Source organism: Arachis ipaensis, chromosome B3 (genome assembly GCF_059453495.1).
Source record: "Arachis ipaensis isolate K30076 ecotype BB chromosome B3, ASM5945349v1, whole genome shotgun sequence".
Classification (NCBI taxonomy): domain Eukaryota; kingdom Viridiplantae; phylum Streptophyta; class Magnoliopsida; order Fabales; family Fabaceae; genus Arachis; species Arachis ipaensis.
This window is the reverse complement of record NC_142438.1, coordinates 68,821,878-68,835,806: the sequence shown is the minus strand read 5'-3', so window position 1 is coordinate 68,835,806 and position 13,929 is coordinate 68,821,878. Positions and strand designations below refer to the sequence as shown.

At 39.6% G+C, this 13,929-nt stretch overlaps 1 non-coding gene across 1 annotated transcript; it reads right to left on the bottom strand.

Moving 5' to 3' along the window:
- Nucleotides 1–1,486: 1,486 nt before the first annotated feature.
- Nucleotides 1,487–1,594, bottom strand: LOC148571008 (small nucleolar RNA R71). The gene has a single exon (XR_015907768.1). It is a non-coding gene; the product is annotated as a small nucleolar RNA R71 (small nucleolar RNA).
- Between the last annotated feature and the right edge of the window lie 12,335 nt (nt 1,595–13,929).

The window sequence follows — 13,929 nt, the reverse complement described above, 5'->3', positions numbered from 1 at the left end:
TTCTCTCTCATCATAAAAATTTAAAAATCAAAAAAAAAATATCTTCCCCTTTTTCTTCTCATAAATTCGAAAATTTGAGTTGACTTTTTAAAATTTAGTTGTTTTTTATGAGTCAAATCAAATTTTCAATTTAAAAATCTTATCTTTTTCAAAATCTTTTTCAAAAATCAAATCTTTTTCATTTTTCTTATTTATTTTCGAAAATTATAAAAATCTTTTTCAAAAATCTTTTTCTTATCTTTATCTCCTAATTTTCGAAAATAACATCATCAATTAATGTTTTGATTCAAAAATTTCAAGTTTGTTACTTTCTTGTTAAGAAAGATTCAAACTTTGAGTTCTAGAATCATATCTTGTGATTTTTTGTGAATCAAGTCATTAATTGTGATTTTAAAAATCAAATCTTTTTCAAAACTAATTTCAATCATATCTTTTCAAAAATATCTCCTTATCTTATCTTTTTCAAAATTTGATTTTAAAATATCTTTTCTAACTTCTTATCTTCTTATCTTTTTAAAAAACTGATTTTCAAAATTTGTTTCAACTAACTAACTAACTTTTTGTTTGTTTTTTATCTTTTTCAAAACTACCTAACTAACTCTCTCTCTCTAATTTTCGAAAATATCTTCCCTCTTTTTCAAAATTTCTTTTTAATTAACTAATTATTTTAATCTTATTCCTAATTTTCGAAAAAAATTACTAACCTTTTTCAAAAACTATTTTCGAAAATCACTAACTCTTTTTCAAAAATTATTTTCGAAAATTCTCTCTCTCTCTTATCTCCTTCTATTTATTTATTCATCTACTAACACTTCATCTCACCCAAATTCGAACCCCCTCTTCCATCTGTGTTAGAATTTTTTCTTCTTCTTTTTTTCTACTCACACAGGGACCTCTATACTGTGGTAAAAAGGACCCCTATTATTATTATTTTTCTGTCCCTCTTTTTCATATGAGCAGGAGCAAGGACAAGAACATTCTTGTTGAAGCAGATCCAGAACCTGAAAGGACTCTGAAGAGGAAACTAAGAGAAGCTAAATTACAACAATCCAGCAAGCACCTTTCAGAAATTTTCGAATAGGAAGAGGAGATGGCAGCCGAAAATAATAATAATGCAAGGAGGATGCTTGGTGACTTTACTGCACCTAATTCCAATTTACATGGAAGAAGCATCTCCATTCTTGCCATTGGAGCAAACAATTTTGAGCTTAAACCTCAATTAGTTTCTCTGATGCAGCAGAACTGCAAGTTTCATGGACCTCCATCTGAAGATCCCTTTCAGTTCTTAACTAAATTCTTGCAGATATGTGATACTGTTAAGACTAATGGAGTAGATCCTGAAGTCTACAGGCTCATGCTTTTCCCTTTTGCTGTAAGAGACAGAGGTAGAGTATGGTTGGAATCTCAACCTAAGGATAGTCTGAAATCTTGGGATAAGCTGGTCAAGGCTTTCTTAGCCAAGTTCTTTCCTCCTCAAAAGCTGAGTAAGCTTAGAGTGGATGTTCAAACCTTCAGACAGAAAGAAGGTGAATCCCTCTATGAAGCTTGAGAGAGATACAAAGGACTGACCAAAAAGTGTCCTTCTGACATGCTTTCAGAATGGACCATCCTAGACATATTCTATGATGGTCTGTCTGAATTAGCCAAAATGTCATTGGATACCTCTGCAGGTGGATCCATTCACCTAAAAAAAATGCCTGCAGAAGCTCAAGAACTCATCGACATGGTTGCTAATAACCAGTTCATGTACACTTCTGAAAGGAATCCTGTGAATATTAGGACGCCTATGAAGAAGGGAGTTCTTGAAATTGATACTCTGAATGCTATATTGGCTCAGAATAAAATATTGACTCAGCAAGTCAATATGATTTCTCAAAGTCTGAATGGAATGCAAGCTGCATCCAACAGTACTCAAGAGGCATCTTCTGAAGAAGAAGCTTATGATCCTGAGAACCCTGCAATAGCAGAGGTAAATTACATGGGTGAACCTTATGAAAACACCTATAACTCATCATGGAGAAATCACCCAAATCTCTCATGGAAGGATCAACAAAAGCCTCAACAAGGCTTTAATAATGGTGAAAGAAACAGGTTTAACAATAGTAAACCTTTTCCATCATCCACTCAGCAACAGACAGAGAACTCTGAACAAAATACCTCTAATTTAGCAAACTTAGTCTCTGATCTATCTAAGGCCACTGTGAGTTTCATGAATGAAACAAGGTCATCCATTAGAAATTTGGAGGCACAAGTGGGCCAGCTGAGTAAAAGGATCACTGAACTCCCTCCTAGTACTCTCCCAAGCAATACAGAAGAAAATCCAAAAGGAGAGTGCAAGGCCATTGAATTAATCACCATGGCCGAACCTGTGAAGGAAGGAGAGGACGTGAATCCCAAGGAGGAAGACCTCCTGGGACGTCCAGTGATCAATAAGGAGCTTCCCTTTGAGGAACCAAAGGGATCTGAGACTCATCTAGAGACCATAGAGATTCCATTGAACCTCCTTATGCCATTCATGAGCTCTGATGAGTATTCCTCTTCTGAAGAGAATGAGGATGTTACTGAAGAGCAGGCTGCCAAGTTTCTTGGTGCAATCATGAAGCTGAATGCCAAATTATTTGGTATTGAGACTTGGGAAGATGAACCTCTCTTGTTCACCAATGAACTAAGTGATCTGGATCAACTGACATTGCCTCAGAAGAAACAGGATCCTGGAAAGTTCGTAATACCTTGTACCATAGGCAACATGATCTTTGAAAAGGCTCTGTGTGACCTTGGTTCAGGGATAAATCTCATGTCCCTCTCTGTAATAGAGAAACTGGGAATCTATGGGGTACAAGCTGCTAAAATCTCATTAGAGATGGCAGACAATTCAAGAAAACAGGCTTATGGACAAGTAGAGGACGTGTTAGTAAAGGTTGAAGGCCTTTACATCACTGCTGATTTCATAGTCTTGGATACTGGGAAGAATGAGGATGAATTCATCATCCTTGGAAGACCCTTCCTAGCCACAGCAAGAGCTGTGATTGATGTTGATAGAGGTGAATTAGTCCTTCAATTGAATGGGGACTCCCTTGTGTTTACAACTCAAGGTTATCCTTCTGTAAACATGGAAAAGAGGCACAATAAGCTTCTCTCAAAACAGAGTCAACCAGAGCCCCCACAGTCAAACTCTAAGTTTGGTGTTGGAAGGCCACAACCAAACTCTAAGTTTGGTGTTGAACTCCCATATCCAAACTCTAAGTTTGGTGTTGGGGAGTCTCAACAATGCTCTGAACATCTGTGAGGCTCCATGAGAGCCCACTGTCAAACTATTGACATTAAAGAAGCGCTTGTTGGGAGGCAACCCAATTTTTATTTATCTAATTTTTATTTTCATTGTTTTTCATGTTTTATTAGGTTCATGATCATGTGGAGTCACAAAATAAATATAAAAATTGAAAACGGAATCAAAAACAGCAGAAGAAAAATCACACCCTGGAGGAAGACCTTACTGGCGTTTAAATGCCAGTAAGAAGCATCTGGCTGGCGTTCAACGCCAGAACAGAGCATGGTTCTGGCGCTGAATGCCCAAAATGGGCAGCATCTGGTTGTTTGAACGCCAGAATTGCACCCTGGAGAAGAGCTGGCGCTGAACGCCCAGAACAAGCATGGTTCTGGCGTTCAACGCCAGAAATGGGCAACAAATGCGCGTTCAACGCCCAGAACAAGCACCAATCTGGCGCTGAACGCCCAGAGTTGTGTGCAAGGGCATTTTGCATGCCTAATTTGGTGCAAGGGTTTAAATCCTTGAACACCTCAGGATCTGTGGACCCCACAGGATCCCCACCTACCTCCACTCACTTCTTCTCACCCCTCTTTCACACAATCCCATAAACACTCTTCCCCAAAACTCTTCACCAATCACCTCAATCTCTCTTCCCTGTCACCACTTCACCACTCACATCCATCCACTCTTCCCCATAAACCTACCTCATAAACTCCACCTACCTTCAAAATTTAAAATTAATTTACCACCCAAAATTGACCCTTATGGCCGAACCTTACCCCCCTCCCTTCCCTATATATAGCCCTCCATTCTTCCTCATTTTCACACAACACAACCCTTTTTTTCCCTTCTTGGCCGAAACACATCTCCCCCATCTCCTCCATATCTTCTTCTTCTTCTATTCTTTCTTCTTTTGCTCGAGGGCGAGCAACATTCTAAGTTTGGTGTGGTAAAAGCATAGCTTTTTTATTTTTCCATAACCATTAATGGCACCTAAGGCCAGAGAAACCTCAAGAAAGAGGAAAGGGAAGACAAGTGCTTCCACCTCTGAGCCATGGGAGATGGAAAGATTCATCTCACAAGCCCATCACTAAGAAAAGGATAGAGCAAGTAAGAGAGCCCATTCATGGAGCTCAAGAGGCGCATGAAGCTCATCACCATGAGATCCCGGAGATGCCTCAAATGCATTTTCCTCCACAAAACTATTGGGAGCAAATCAACACCTCCCTGGGAGAATTAAGTTCCAACATGGGACAACTAAGGGTGGAACATCAAGAGCACTCCATCATCCTTCATGAAATAAGAGAAGATCAAAAAGCAATGAGGGAGGAGCAACAAAGACAAGGAAGAGACATAGAAGAGCTCAAGGACATCATTGGTTCCTCAAGAAGGAAACGTCACCATCACTAAGGTGGACTCATTCCTTGTTCTTACATTCTCTGTTTTTCGTTTTCTCTATGTTAAGTGCTTATCTATGTTTGTGTCTTCATTACATGATCATTAGTATTTAGTAACTTTGTCTTAAAGCTATGAATGTCCTATGAATCCATCACCTCTCTTAAATGAAAAATGTTTTAATTCAAAAGAACAAGAAGTACATGAGTTTCGAATTTATCCTTGAACTTAGTTTAATTATATTGATGTGGTGACAATGCTTCTTGTTTTCTGAATGAATGCTTGAACAGTGCATATGTCTTTTGAAGTTGTTGTTCATGAATGTTAAATATGTTGGCTCTTTAAAGAATGATGATAAGGAGACATGTTATTTGATAATCTGAAAAATCATAAAAATGATTCTTGAAGCAAGAAAAAGCAGCAAAGAACAAAGCTTGCAGAAAAAAAAAATATATATATATATAGGCAAAAAAAAAAAGAAGAAAAAGCAAGTAGAAAAAGCCAAAAGCTCTTAAAACCAAGAGGCAAGAGCAAAAAGCCAATAACCCTTAAAACCAAAAGGCAAGGGTAAATAAAAAGGATCCCAAGGCTTTGAGCATCAGTGGATAGGAGGGCCTAAAGGAATAAAATCCTAGCCTAAGCGGCTAAACCAAGCTGTCCCTAACCATGTGCTTGTGGCGTGAAGGTGTCAAGTGAAAACTTGAGACTGAGCGGTTAAAGTCAAGGTCCAAAGCAAAAAAAGAGTGTGCTTAAGAAACCTGGACACCTCTAATTGGGGACTTTAGCAAAGCTGAGTCACAATCTGAAAAGGTTCACCCAATTATGTGTCTGTGGCATTTATGTATCCGGTGGTAATACTGGAAAACAAAGTGCTTAGGGCCACGGCCAAGACTCATAAAATAGCTGTGTTCAAGAATCATCATACTGAACTAGGAGAATCAATAACACTATCTGAACTCTGAGTTCCTATAGATGCCAATCATTCTGAACCTCAATGGATAAAGTGAGATGCCAAAACTATTCAAGAGGCAAAAAGCTACAAGTCCCGCTCATTTAATTGGAGCTATGTTTCATTGATAGTTTGGAATTTATAGTATATTCTCTTCTTTTTATCCTATTTGATTTTCAGTTGCTTGGGGACAAGCAAAAATTTAAGTTTGGTATTGTGATGAGCAGATAATTTATACGCTTTTTGGCATTGTTTTTAGTATGTTTTTAGTAGAATCTAGTTACTTTTAGGGATGTTTTCATTAGTTTTTATGTTAAATTCATATTTCTGGACTTTACTATGAGTTTGTGTGTTTTTCTCTGATTTCAGGTATTTTCTGGCTGAAATTGAGGGACTTGAGCAAAAATCAGATTCAGAGGTTGAAGAAGGACTGCTGATGCTGTTGGATTCTGACCTCCCTGCACTCAAAATGGCTTTTCTGGAGCTACAGAACTCAAAATGGCATGCTTCCAATTGCGTTAAAAAGTCGACATCCAGGGCTTTCCATAAATATATAATAGTCCATACTTTGGCCAAGTTTAGATGACGTAAAAGGGCGTTGAACGCCAGTTCTATGCTGCTGTCTGGAGTTAAACGCCAGAAACACGTCACAAGCCAGAGTTGAACGCCAGAAATACGTTACAAACTGGCGTTCAACTCCAAGAATGACCTCTGCACGTATAACACTCAAGCTCAGCCCAAGCACACACCAAGTGGGCCCCGGAAGTGGATTTAGGCATCAATTACTTACTTTTGTAAACCCTAGTAGCTAGTTTATTATAAATAGGACTTTTTACTATTGTATTAGACATCTTTGGAAGATCCGGGATTGTATTTTTGATCCTGTGATCTCGTTTTGGGGGCTGGCCATTCGGCCATGCCTGGACCTTTCACTTATGTATTTTCATACGGTAGAGTTTCTACACTCCATAGATTAAGGTGTGGAGCTCTACTGTTCCTCAAAGATTAATGCAAAGTACTACTGTTTTTCTATTCAATTCAACTTATTCCGCTTCTAAGATATTCATTCGCACTTCAACCTGAATGTGATGAACGTGACAATCATCATCATTCCCTATGAACGCGTGCCTGACAACCACTTCCGTTCTACCTTAGATTGAATGAGTATCTCTTGGATCTCTTAATCAGAATCTTCGTGGTATAAGCTAGATTGATGGCAGCATTCATGAGAGTCCGAAAAGTCTAAACCTTGTCTGTGGTATTCCGAGTAGGATTCTGGGATTGAATGACTGTGACGAACTTCAAACTCGCGAGTGCTGGGCGTAGTGACAGACGCAAAAGGAGGGTGAATCCTATTCCAGTATGATCGAGAACCTCAGATGATTAGCCGTGCTGTGACAGAGCATTTGGACCATTTTCACAAGAGAATGGGATGCAGCCATTGGCAAGGGTGATGCCTCCAGACGATTATCCATGCAGTGACAGCGCATCGGACCATTTTCCAGAGAGGATTAAAAGTATCCATTGACAACGGTGATGTCCTTACATAAAGCCAGCCATGGAAAGGAGTAAGACTGATTGGATGAAGATAGTAGGAAAGCAGAGGTTCAGAGGAACGAAAGCATCTCTATACACTTATCTGAAATTTTCACCAATGATATACATAAGTGTTTCTATCCTTACTTTATGTTTATTTTGTTATTAAATTTCGAAAACTCCATAACTATTTTATATCCGCCTGACTGAGATTTACAAGGTGACCATAGCTTTCTTCATACCAACAATCTCCGTGGGATCGACCCTTACTCACGTAAGGTTTATTACTTGGACGACCCAGTGCACTTGCTGGTTAGTTGTATCGAAGTTGTGAATGAAAAATGATTTATTAAGACGTGCGTACAGAGTTTCTGGCGCCGTTACCTGAGATCACAATTTCGTGCACCAGGCACATTGAAGGAGATTGATTGGACAACTAAATGAGAAGGGTTCGGCCACTTCATGATGAGAAACTACACACTTATTCTAAAAAGGGAAGGCATTGGAAAATGTTGCCATGCAACATTGAAAAGGATGGGACCCTTGAAGACCGAGCAATCTCCATCATAAAGTGATGATCCTTGTCCTTTCTCCATGCACAACCCCAACCGTCCATCAAACAACCACTCCATCAATCCACACCCTCCGTTCACTCACAACCTCTCTATCTAAGTGATCCTTGTTCATACCCCACTCTGCACACCTCTCCATTTCGATTTCCCCTTCACTCCCTTCATTGCACTCAACCCTAAACAACCAAAAGTCTCCACACCATTGCCAACTTCACACATTAACCCTCATTCATGGCATCTTCGAGCTCTAAAAGAAGGAAGGGAAAGGAACCTATGGAGTAACACCCGTATGATGAAAAGAGATTTAGAAGCTTGCACCATGCATTGCAATACGGGTGGATGGTGGATAAGGAGATCATTTATGAGCTGGGATTTCAAGTTAGGAAAACTGAGTGTCCCGAAATCACAAAGAAAGTAGAAAAGAGAAGATGGAAGCTCCTCACTGATCCGGTCATTAAGGTGAATGCAAATCTTATAAGAGAGTTTTATGCAAATGCGGTCCGATATGATAAGGCAGATGAGTCATATACAAGCTTTGTGAGAGGAAAGATTGTGGGATTTGGTCCCATGAGTGTCATGAAGGCATTAAAACTGCGGTCCATACCGTTTGAAGAAGAGAGTTATCATTCAAGAATGGACAATAACCCTAATCATGACCAGATTGTGCAAGACATTTGTGTACCAGGAGCTGACTGGGAAAGATATGCAGATAGGAGACCAAGGTTCATCAAGAGAGCAGATCTCACTCCGGAAGCAAATGGGTGGTTCGAAATTGTAAGGAGGTCCATCCTCCCAGCAGCGAACAACTCGGAAGTGAATCTCAAGAGAGCCACACTGGTACACTGTATACTCAAAGGAGGAAAAATCAAGGTTCATGAACTCATAGCAGAAGGCATTAGAAAAATGGCAGAGAAAAGCGACTCAAGAGGAACGTTAGGTTACCCCAGCACTATTTACCGACTGTGCAAGAAAGCTGGGGTGGTGTTTGAAGATGAGGACCCCATATGGATAAAAGAGGGCATTCCAATAACTGTTGGACGAATGCATGCTACCGCATCCCCCCTACCTCAACGAAAGCAAAGGAAGAGGACAGCCCCTCAAGTAGTGGAAGGACAAGTCTTAGAGGGGCAAGCACCAGCCACCTTGGATATGCACGAATTACAGGAAGCCATTGATGGACTATCTCGACAATATTTGGAAAGCCAAGGAGCACAGAGAGAGCTTCAAATACAGATGATGGGGCAGCAAGAAGAGTCGCTCTCAAGATGGATGACTCAACAAGGGGAGTGGCAAAAGCAAATGATGGATCAGCAACTGAGTCAAGGGCAACGATGGGGTGAAACATTCCACAGGATGGAACAAAGGAAAAACGAGCAACAAGAATCCATCCAGAGGCTAATCAACATCCAAGCACATCAAGGTGCACATATACATGAGATGCATCAAAGACAGATAGAACAGGCAGAACTATTGGACGAGCAAAGGGCATTCGCAGAACGAGTTTACCTGAGCGAGACTGGGCATCATATAAATACTCAAGCCAGGCTCGGTTACTTGGTAGGACAACTACCTATATTGCATCCAGGAATCACAAGGTATGAAGAAATGAGGGATGAATTAGCACGAGAAGAAAGACAAAAGGTGGAAGAGAGTCATGAATCAGTGAGGAAGGCACTTGAGGATTGGAAGCAAGCAAGATTGGCACGGATGCGAGGGAATGCAAGAGGACACAAAGAAGACAAACAAGGAGAAAAGCATGGGCATCCACAAGAGTAAATGGTGGTGACGTTCCTTCTTTGGTCCATCTTCTTCCATGCTTTGAATAAGGAAGATCTTGTATGAAATAGAACTTGCTTCCATGTTATGTTTGAACCTTTTTAAATTCTGTCTTTTAAGTTTTTGTGTTGAAGAGGTCTCTGTGTGCTAGTCTTTATGTCACGGCATCCTCTCTTTACTTACTTGTATGCTTGTCCCTTTGAATCAAATGAAAAAGATAATGAGTGTTTTTAAAGACCAGAAAAGAGTTCATACTATGGAGTAAGTTCATGAGTTTATGGTATAGTCATAAGTTAGCTAAGTTGGTTCAACCACAAGGTGGGAGGACAACTATCTGTCATGAATACTATGCTTGAGACACACCCCATGAGACTAGCTAAATAAGAAGATCCTAATAAGAAAAAGGGAAAGAACAATAAAGGTTGAAAAATAAAAGAAAAAGAGTAAGCAATAAGGCTAGGCACCAATGGTTTTAATCTTGAGGCATGTGTCTGTGGTGCTCCTGTGTGAGGGATCTACTTGGATGAATAAGCTCTTAGGGGTGCCTTATCACTTGGTAACTTGGGTTAACTAACTCGGGATTATCAGCTGAAAGTCCACTATCAAGAGTAACTCTCACTACAGAGCATTTAGTAACCCAAAGAGGTGCTGGACACTAAGGTCTCAAGAAAAGAAAATAAATAAACTATATGTCGGTGGTGTGTATGTATGGGGGAGAGACTTGAGCAAGTAAGTCCTTAGGGGTGCTTCAACACCTAGCACCTTGAACCAACTGGTTCGGGAGTGTTGGCTGAAAGCTTATTTTAAAGAGTTGTCCCCTTACAGAGCACTTAGCTTAAGAACAAAAATAAGCCCTGAAATAATAACAAAAGGATCAATGAATAAAAGTCTCATGGGATGCAACCACAGTGAGTATTCTAGGACATGATAAAGGTCTGAAAGCCAGGAAAGAACCTAAGTTGCTATACATGAAACCACCATAAAACCAGGGACATGACTTCCAAAAGAATGACTCATTTCTCTTGGCATTCCATTCATCATTCTCTTGTTCCAATACTAACTTAGGGACAAGCAAGCTTTAAGTTTGGTGTTGTGATGCTAGGACATTTTGGCCAGTTTCACTGACCTTTTCTTTACTATTTTTAGGGTAGTTTCATGCATTTTCTTAGGAAATAAGCTCGTTTTGGGTAGATATTCACTTACATCTTGATTCAAGCATACATTGTGCACTTTACATGATTTCATGAGGATTTTGCATGAATTTAAGGAAAAATTAGATGTTGCATTTCCCATGACTTGGACTAAAACTTTGATGCACTTTATTGCTTGATTTCAGGACAAAGGAAGCAAAGAAGAACCACATTAGTGGCTATGTTAGTTACACTAACGTTAACACTAACGTGGAATGGGAGTAACTTGCAAAGTTAATGAGAAAAGTAATTGCCAATAACGCTCTCGAAGCCATCATTGCCCACGTTAAGAGTCACGTTAACTAAGTTAACGTGAACTCTAACGTGGAAGAATGGAAATGGAGCCAACGTTAGTGACACTTAACATTATCACTAACGTTGGACCAAGCTCATAAGTGGCCACGTTAGTTGCCACGTTAACTTAGTTAACGTGGCCTCTAACGTTAAGAAGTAAAAGGGGACGCCAACGTTAGTGTCATTCAACTTTCTCACTAACGTTGGCCAAGTCACAAGAAGCCACGTTAACCTAGTTAACGTGGAAGCTAACGTGAGGAAACTAGGTGGTCGACAACGTTAGTGACACCAAACATTGTCACTAACGTTGGGATGAACACACACTATCCCCAAGAAGCCACGTTAACTCCCACGTTAACCTAGTTAACGTGGAAGTTAACGTGAAGAAGAAAGGTTGTCGACAACGTTAGTGACACCAAACATTGTCACTAACGTTGGAAGGAGCCAACACAAGCCACAATGAGCCACGTTAACTCCCACGTTAACTTAGTTAACGTGGAAGCTAACGTGAGGAGAGGGATGATGAGCCAACGTTAGTGACATTCAACTTTGTCACTAACGTTGGAGATGGCTAGCACAGCCACGTTAGAAGCCACGTTAACCTAGTTAACATGGACTCTAACGTGGGAGCTAAGGGGCACATTGGAACGTTAGTGACAATGTTAAGTGTCACTAACGTTCTCGAAGGTTGGCAAGCCTACGTTAAAAGAGCCACGTTAACTAAGTTAACGTGGACTCTAACGATGGGAAGGGGGAGGCTTCTCAACGTTATTGGGAAAGTTGAGTCCCAATAACGTGCGCGAAGGACAAAGAGGCAACGTTAGTGGCAACGTTTGTGCCACTAACGTTGAGGTTAACGTGGCTCTTACTTGGGTGAGGAACGTTAGTGAAAAAGTTGAATGTCACTAACGTTCTCGAACCCATATTTTCACTTAACGTTAACACCACTAACGCCCTGAGCTAAAGTCTCTGCCCACTTCACACTTTCTCTCTGCAAGTAAAGCCAAGCCCAATGAAGAAGATAACTGCTTCAAACTCAAGATCCAAAAGCCCAGACACAAAACTTGAAGAGCCAACTAGAAGAGTAGAAGAGTAGTATATATAGGAGTAGCTTTGAATTATTTACAGAGTTGAAAATTATAGGGAGCCTCTGGGCATAGAACTACTCTCTGTATTTACTTCCTCTGCACTTCTAGTTTTCATTATGTATTCTCCATCTTGGTTTTCATTTTCCAGAGCTATGAACAACTAAACCCCTTTCATTGGGTTAGGGAGCTCTGTTGTAATTTGATGGATCAATACTAGTTTTCATTATTCTTCTTCTATCTTTTCTCTTGATTTTACTTGAAAGCTTTCGATCTTCATCCAATTGGGTAGTTATCTTGGAAAAGAAGCTATTCATACTTGGATCTCTTCTGAACCTTGAAAGAGGAATGAAAAGATCATGCTAGAAATGCTTTCTCATGCTGGACCAAATTGGGTTTGGATGGATATGTGACTATAATCCTCTCAACACTTGATTCGGGAAATGCATGTGGTATAATCAGTGACCATACTTCATCTCTTCTCATGAGCAATTGACCAAGGAATTGGCTATTGATCAAGATTTGAGAGATTGAATTACAAGAAATTGTAATTCGATCAATTAAGATTGCCAAGGAGATCAATGAGTGCATTGATTGAGGAAGAGATGAAAATGAAATTGATCGGGAGAATGCAACATCTCCTGAGCCCAATGAACTCCCCATTCCTGATCTTACCCATTCTCTTTAATTTTAGTCATTTACTTTTATGAGCAATTTCCCCATTCCCATTTAAGATTCTGCAATTTACTTTCCGTCATTTACATTCAGCTTTTTATTTCTAGCATTTACTTTGCTGTTATTTACTTTCCCGCCATTTAATTTTCTGCAATTCTCAACTCAAATTCTGATTAGCTCAACTAGAACATTTCTCTAATTAAAGTTGCTTGATCAATCAATCCTTGTGGGATTCGACCTCACTCTATTGTGAGTTTTTACTTGACGACAAATTCGGTACACTTGCCGAAGGAAATTTGTTATGAGACAAGTTTTCCGTGCATCAGAACCCTACTCTTATTTGGCATTTTCCCCCACCTATGTTCTATTTGCTTTGATATCTTTGTTATGGGCTTAATGTTCTTTCCTTTTCTCTCCTTTCAGGCTGGCCACCAAGAGGAGAATGGAAAAGCGTCTAAATGGGGTAACAAGCAAGTCTCTCTGCACAACCTTTTGAAGGAGCTCATCAGTTGTAGCAACCAATCCACCTTGCTCTTCCCTGCATGCACCGAGGACGGTGCAATCTTTAAGTGTGGGGAGGTCGAGGACCGACCTCCGTGGGTAACTACTCCCTTTTTTCAACACCAATTCTTAATTTTCTTTGTTAGTTAGTTGTTGCATTGCATGATAGGTTGCATGATAGTTAGAGTTTGTATATATTCCACCACTTCTTTCTTGCTAGGTCTACTTGGTTAAAGTGATGATTTCTTGTCTAAGAAAACTGTTTTAGGGCACCCTACCAATTTGAATAAAAAATTTTTGTGTTGAACTCGCTTGAAGGAATTAATTTTGGAACATGATTTTTGAGCTAAGATCACATAAGCATGTGAGTTTTGAGCCCAATTGTGTGGTTACATCATATAACCACTTATTTCCATTCTTGTGTGCATTATTCTCTTTCTATGATTGCAATCTTTGATTTGTTTTATTCTTTATGTCCATTATTTTGTGTATGAATGCATTTATATGATTGAGGCCGTTATTTCATTGAGCTCACTTACCCAAATAGCCTTACCTTTTATCTACCATTGTTAGCCAATTTTGAGCCTATGTTAAATCCCCTTTTTGTTCTTTAATTTAGCACATCACTGCCTTAAGTGAAAAACAATAAATGTCCTTAATTTGGATCTTTGATTAACTTAGGTTAGTG